At 33.6% G+C, this 7,392-nt stretch overlaps 1 non-coding gene across 1 annotated transcript; it reads left to right on the top strand.

Annotated features, from left to right (window-relative positions):
- The first annotated feature begins 6,127 nt into the window (after window positions 1-6,127).
- On the top strand, window positions 6,128-6,234 carry LOC112650652 (U6 spliceosomal RNA). Its single transcript, XR_003130344.1, has one exon. It is a non-coding gene; the product is annotated as a U6 spliceosomal RNA (small nuclear RNA).
- Window positions 6,235-7,392: the final 1,158 nt, after the last annotated feature.

Here is a 7,392-nt window from a genome sequence, read left to right as displayed (position 1 = left end):
ATGGTACACACAAACAAGCTCTTTGGTGTTAATATCTTCATGATTTTTTTAAGTTGGAGTGCAAGTGTTTTTGTATTCAAAGAAACACCTCATTTTCTTCCAGAGTATTGACCAAGAGGATCATAATGTTTTTTCTCAGCTTGACCAAACCTTAGACAAGCTGAGACTCCAGGACTCTAAATACCCTTTTCTTTGAGTATTTGCTTTAAGAAACCTGTCGTATTTTTTTTTTTTTCTCTACACCTTTGAGATATAACCCTTTCCCAAAGCTTCTTGCCAGTTTTACACTCAAGACTGTCTTTCTCAGTGCCATGGGAGACTTCCTTTTGACATAATCATCAAGGGAGATGAGGCTGCTGTCTCCCAATCTCTATGGGAGAGTAAGAGTCTTAATTTGGGTCAGTCAGTACTTGGCTTCAAGCTGTAAAACCATCTCTTGTCATGAAGACACAAGAAAGTTGACTCTTTCTTTGGATAAACCAATTAGCAAACACAGATGGCCTGAAATCTTCCCATTCTGCCCTTTGTTCCAGCAGAATTGAAATTAGAGTTCTGTTCTCTCTCTCCTATTACAAGAGCCTTGGGTAAAATCTTGTCTGCCTGTTTAACAGTCTAGTACAGTTTACCCTGACAGTATCATTCCCCCTCTTAGTTCTACAAAACATCCTGCTCAAAACCATTTTTTATATAAATTATTAAAACTACTTAGTTCATGTGCTCTTACCTTGATTTTTTTTAAGGAAAATAGTTATTGCCATTTAACATTATTTCTTCTTTGTTTTGTTAGTTTTCCTCTTGCATCTTATAAAAGTTCTCTAAATCTTGCTTCAGTTGCTAATTGCAAAGGCTACATAAAATCTGATTCGCACAACTTTGCATCTGAAAAGCCATTGTCAAACTGTCAAATTCTTTAACAGACTATGATATCTTCTTCCTTGTTTTACTTTCTTAAAGGTCTGCACAATTCCAGGCCTTAATGTCCCTCTCTGACTTGCATGTGAAGACAAGTGGTATGAAGTTAATGGGCCAACATCCTGAAAGATTAGTCCGACCACTCTATGCACATAATTACAACTAATTGAATTAATCCCACTCCTAGCAAAGAAGTAAAATCAATATTATAATTAAAATTGCGTTCCAGTGTAATTGGATTTTCAAAGGAAACCTAGAAGAGGGAAAGAGAGGAAAGTGTTTCTTATGTGTATAAGTAATTAATATTTGTATTAAGTTGATATCTTCAAAATAATCCTGCAGAAATTTGTGGCAATATCCTCAATTTCATTAACCAGAGCTGATTACAGGAGTTTGCTCCTTAGCGAAACCATCCTTATAGCCAAAGGCTTTCTATCTGTTGCCACTGAGTTGTCTGGACCACTGCCTGACTTTCCTATCTCAAATATTTCAGTCAGCTCCAGCATTAGGATTTTCAGGGGCTATTTTATTAAGTGTGTTTGTTAAATCACATCCGAGATTTTTTTCTTTCTAGATCAAAAGAAATCAATCTGAAAGAACTGGGCAGCTTAATAGTTGATCTACTAGTTCTTTCCCTGGAGCTCACTCCCTTCCCTTCAAGTGCTTTTTACCATAATTCCAAATATAAATGGATATCCTTTTCATAATGTGATGTTAGAAGACACTTTCAATTTATTTAAAAAAAAAAAAAAAAAGAGTGGCATGACTGGGGCTACAAGAGAGCACCATTTGCTCCTCTTCAAGAACTTAGTGAATTTAGGAAAGTCAAATAACATTTCCAGTCACATCCCTATGTCAGGAAGACAATGAGGGACTGAGGTGAAAGGAAAAAGTATACCCAGACAAAGTCTTTAGAGTCAAAAATGGTCTCTTTAGTAGGAAATAGCCTAAGTTATATACAAACAAACCAATGAACAAGAGCGTGTATGCCAAGTGAGTGGCATAGACATGAAAATATGCAGTTATGATGAAGTTGAAGTCTTGAAAAAGAAGACCTGGTTCAAGTGTTACATGTATAACTTGATAAACATGTTCTCTATACATGTAATGCACTTAATCTTTGTAGGCCATAATTTTCTTATTTCTAAATTGAAAATGTTGAACTAGATTAGAAAGTCTTAATCCTAAAATTCAATGAACTTTAGCAAAGGGATATCATATCTTGAGATGATATGGCCATGGATGATTGGACCTGGGGCACATGAAACATAAGGTACCATTAAATGATTAAGAGCATGTTGTTAGGGTGCCTGGGTGGTTCAGTGGTTGAATGTCTGACTTTGGATCCCAGGACCCTGGGATTGAGTCCTGGATTGGGCTCCCTGCAGGGATCCTGCTTCTTCCTCTCCCTCTGCCTTTCCCTCTGGGTTTCTCATGAATAAATAAATAATTTTTTTTTTTTTTTAAAGAGGATGTTGTTAGATAAGGGGTACAGAAGGAGGACAATGCATGAGCAAAAGCAAAGTATTACTATGTCTGTTGTGTTCACTCTTGTGTGTAGGGATGGTCACAGTACCTGAAATACAATGGAAAATGTCTAATAATGAATGAATGTACAAATTGGGATATGTTCCTCTTGCTTAAGAGTAGGGTGACATTTAAAAGATCACATTATGTATTTGCTTAAGTAAATTACTCAATGAAAGACAAATTTGTGCAGAAACTTTCTTTGGTGACTTATAATGGGTGAAAATGAGCATTTTCCATCTGTGTCTCAAATTTTCTAATTTGAATGTCAAGACCTTACTTCAAAATTTCCAAGGTCATATGATTAATAAATGGCAAAATTCTGAATCAACCTATGAAAATCCCTCTTCTAAGTCAGTGTCTAATCCAGAAAGAATTTCCTAAACTGTTTCTTAATCATCCAGTGACATGCACTTACTTCATGCTCCCCTGTTCTCTGCTGTGTTCTTGACTTAGGCACCTTATTCCGTTGCAGTTTTTCCAGCTCTTTAGCCTTCATGTCAAATTCTCACCAAATGATATATGGAACATCTTCTGAAATGCTTCCCATGTCCAGGTATTTTTTCTCTTCCCATGCCACCTTGAAAACTTTGATGTTCATCGTAACATCTTTTATCCTCTGAGGTTGGTTGCTTTGGGTGTACTCTTCACCAGTTATCTCTAGGATCAATTTTGGATACTGGAAAAAAGGGGCACATTGTTTTGATTTTCCCCAAGCCTGCTAAAGTTGTAGTGTTCAAAACAGAAGTGCCCTGAGAAGACATCTTTGCTTGCATAACACTTCTTGGCAACAGATAAATTGTTTCTCTATAGTTTTCTCTTTGAATTTTATGTTGGATCAGTTTTTAACTTGGAGACCATTCTCTTTTGAGTAATACTTTTTCAATGTGTCACACCTTGAGATTTATTGCAACAATACATCATCAGAGTGACAGCTGGCCCTGATGATGTATAGCTTAATACATCATGAAAGCAATTTTTCATTCAGGTTACATATTACATAGGAATGTTAGTGCTTATATTTTAAAAACATATAAATTTACAGGCATACAGCAAATAAAACTTTCTGAGAGTTTGTAAAACTCTTGGATCTGTCCCAAATCTATCTGGACAATAAAATTAGCATTGGGTCTCAGTCATACCGAGTGCCAATCCTTTTCTGCATAGCAAAATATATCTTCTTTATAAATGCTTATTTTTCAATAGGAAATATGTATACTTGATTTAAAAAATTAAAAATACAGTAGTATATATAATGAAGACTATCTCTTCTATCCATATCTAGAAGCTATCTAGTACCCTTCCCCAAAGGGAAAAACTTACCAACTTTCTAGAGATAATATGAGTATATATATATATATGTATACACACACACATATTGCAATCCTTTATATGCAGTCAGCAATATATTCTGTATTTTTCTACAGTTACTAGTATAAGTCAGAAATTGCTTCACGTATTTACAGATTTTTCTTGTTCTTTTTGGCGATAACATATATTCTATTATTCTCCCATATTCTAAAGAGATATTGCTTTTCTATAAAATACCATTTTCCTTTATTTTATGGACAGAATCCAAACTAGAACAAGAATGAAAAAAAAATGACTAGAAAGAAAATGGAGTTATTTTCAGTTTTTCCTCATTATATGATATAGAAATATATTACCCTTTTTATGATAGCATACTATTCCACTGATCTCTTTTATGATTTTGACTCAAGGAGAACTCATTTTCATTAATAAGAATTTATAATTTTCATTTTGTGTGAAATGTTTAATTAAGTGAATCTTACCGAAGGTGATAAAAATACCTACATTTTTTAAGGATAAACTAAAACTGGAAAGAAAGAAGAGACAACAAGTAGAAAAACTGAATTGTGGTTAAGAGTGTAATACATTTTAAATAATAAGTGGCAACTCTTAACAGAAGTCTCCAGAATTATTATATCACATTCATTATCTTCTTTATTTTTACTTATGAACTTGCTTGGAAAATTTAGCTTTAGTTTGTGTCATGGACAAATTAACTACAATAAGGAAAATGGAATTTTTTATAGGCTCTCAAATGAGGGAAGGTAATAAGGAACACGTGAAATTCTGATACGGAAAGTTTCAGTCTTCAATCCAAGTTATGAAAGTAGTTATAATTAAAGGCCATGTATAGAGTAGTTTGAAAAGAAGAAAATCTCTCCTCAAAATGAGTTTTAAAAAAACTTATGGCTATTATTATTATAAGCAAGTTACCTTTTCTCCCCATTAACCCTGCATTTAGTTTTTGCCTTGCCACCTCCACGATTTGTTCTCCATTTTATATTTTGAATGCATCCATTTTTTCCTTTAGTATCTGTTAGGTCACTTCTTCTAATACTTAGCTATAAATATAAGTCCACAAAAGACAGAAATTTTGAAACTTAAGAAATTAGTATTTTTTTGGCAAAAATATACAAATTTTATTTTCTTTCTCCTTCCCTTGACCTTCTTGATTTAGCCAATTTATGAATGTGAGAGTGTACAGATATTTAAGCAGAGGATTTTTAAAAATCTCTTCTAAGGAGAAGAGGAAGCTATCAAATTTTACTGCAGGGCGAGTTTACACTGTGTGTGTGTGGGGGGGGGGGTGCGTGTACGTGTACACATGCACTTATTTCCAATCCTCAATCTGGGAAGGAAATGTTTTTAAGTAAAGAATTATAAACATCTGAAGTGCTGATGGGAAGAATTTAGTTTGGAGAGAATAGGAGAGAAAAGATTTCATCTCAAAGGAGGGAGTGTCATTCTTGAGAAGTATTAAGGGAGTTGGGGATTAAGAAAAAAAGAACCAGAAACAGGGCTTCCAGAGAAGAGAAGAGAGGATAGATTTTGGGGAAGGGAGAGAGACAAGGAGAGAGAGACTGCAGAATCAGGTCAAAAATTGTGTGGACAACCTATTTGAGTAGAGTGGACATTTTGTAATCCTTTTTAAAATAAATTTTTATTAAAATCTACATAACAGGGCTTTCAGAGTTGAATCCATTTGAATGATTATTCTGGCTACAAGGTAGAATAATTAAAAGAGTTATTAGGGTCCAGCCTAATAACTGATAACACAGCACTATTTTTGAAAATAAACATTGTTTATAAATGACAAGATTAATTGCTTCTTTAAGAAGCTAAAATCCATTCCTTCACAATGTAATCAAGTAATCCTCAAAAACAGAATGACTGAGACCTTAGTTATCTTAGTTTTCTATCTCTGCTGATTTTGTAAAGGCAAACAGTTCATAGTCAAGCTGGAATAGTAGAACAGAATGGTAAATAAATCAGGACTGGAGTTTAAACTCCAGCACCAACACTTAATAGCTTGGGGAATTTATCTAATCCTTACCCTAATTCCTACTTTATTTTTTAAAGGATTAGGTGAAGTATTATATAAGTTAATCAATCGGATTTTAAAATGAACTTAATTTGTCAAACAAGCTTAAAGTCTTCTTTGTATTTTGGCAACCCATAATTGTCAAAGTAGGAAGATGACAGTGGGTTACGAGACTTCATTTTGAGTTGACTTCATGGTTTTAGGCAGCACCACTTTGAGAGGAAAATAAAGTGCTCAGATTCTGCAGACTCTGAGAAACAGATTTTTGTTTGATATATCTGACTACTCTGTTGCTCTTTATGTACCAGGGCTCATCAACAAAAATTGGAGTATGCAGTGCTCATTTCAGCAGCCCATAGACTAAAATTGGAATGATACAGATTAGAATAGCATGGCCCCTGTATAAGGATGGCACATAAATTTGTGAAGCAGTCCATATTTGTTTAAATGGACTATGCAAATTGACTTAGGTTCATTTAATTAATTATATCATTTGTCAGTTTGGCTGTATTGATGCTTATCCAAAGAGAGAGAGAGAGAAGAAATATTGTGGATAAGACTGAAACCTCTCTGAAATCTTGGTCATCTATGAACATTAAACATATCAAATTGTTAGCAACAACAATGGCAAAGTCTTAGTGAGTCATTACTATTTATTTGACACAGTTTTCATTGTTTTATACGTGTTATTTAATTTTCCCAAGAAGTCTCTGAGGAGAGTACTCCTGCCCATATTTTTACCTAAGAAAAAGAGAAATTAATGCTTCATCCAGAGTTATGTAGCTAATAGGTGACATGAGCAGGGTTCATAATGATACACTCTGTCTTATGAGGCCTGGCAATTAGTCACAAGCTTTTATACATACCATCTCAGTAGGTATCATGATATGTCAGATTTACTATCCTATAGCTAGTATATATTTTGAAGTTATTATGAGACACTATAATATTTGTTATTAGTTTTTAATCTTTTCAAAAATTAAGATGTTTGAAAAATTATAACACTGAAATATTTAAAATATCCTGAATGCTTTCCTAAAATATCTTTTCTTGAATTTTATTAACATTTCTGTTCACTAAAAGAAAAAAAATGGACTTTTCCATGACTCATGATTTCTGATTCAGTTAGGTTTCTAAGGAAAAATAAATAGAATGAGCAGAGAGAACTGTTTTCATTTCTGCAATTGCTATCAATTCTAAATATGTTTGAAATGTCACTGCACACTGCTTACCAACCTGTTGGTACTAAGTGAAGTCAGAATTATTAATGAGAGACCTTTGCTAACAAATGCTAGGGGTAGTGAAAATACCCTTCCATAAGTACAAATGAATACATTTGTTAAAATATCATATGAAATGACAAAAGTCCTATAATGCTGATGGGAAAGACAAATATAATGAAGACAGTGGAAATAACATACTGTTTAATTATTTTCTATTTGAAGGATAGAATTGTGGGAAATGAGAGAAAAGATGGAAAATAAGATTGGGTAAGAAAATTGAGAGGTTGAAAGAAAGGAGGACAATTAGAAATTAAAAAGAGAAAGCATGGGAAAATATAAAGGAATAGAGATGAACTCAAGGAAAAGAATTGAGAAGGT

Source organism: Canis lupus, chromosome 11, assembly GCF_003254725.2.
Source record: "Canis lupus dingo isolate Sandy chromosome 11, ASM325472v2, whole genome shotgun sequence".
Lineage (NCBI taxonomy): Eukaryota > Metazoa > Chordata > Mammalia > Carnivora > Canidae > Canis > Canis lupus.
Note: the sequence above shows the minus strand (reverse complement) of the source record. Positions and strands in the feature narration are given on the sequence as shown.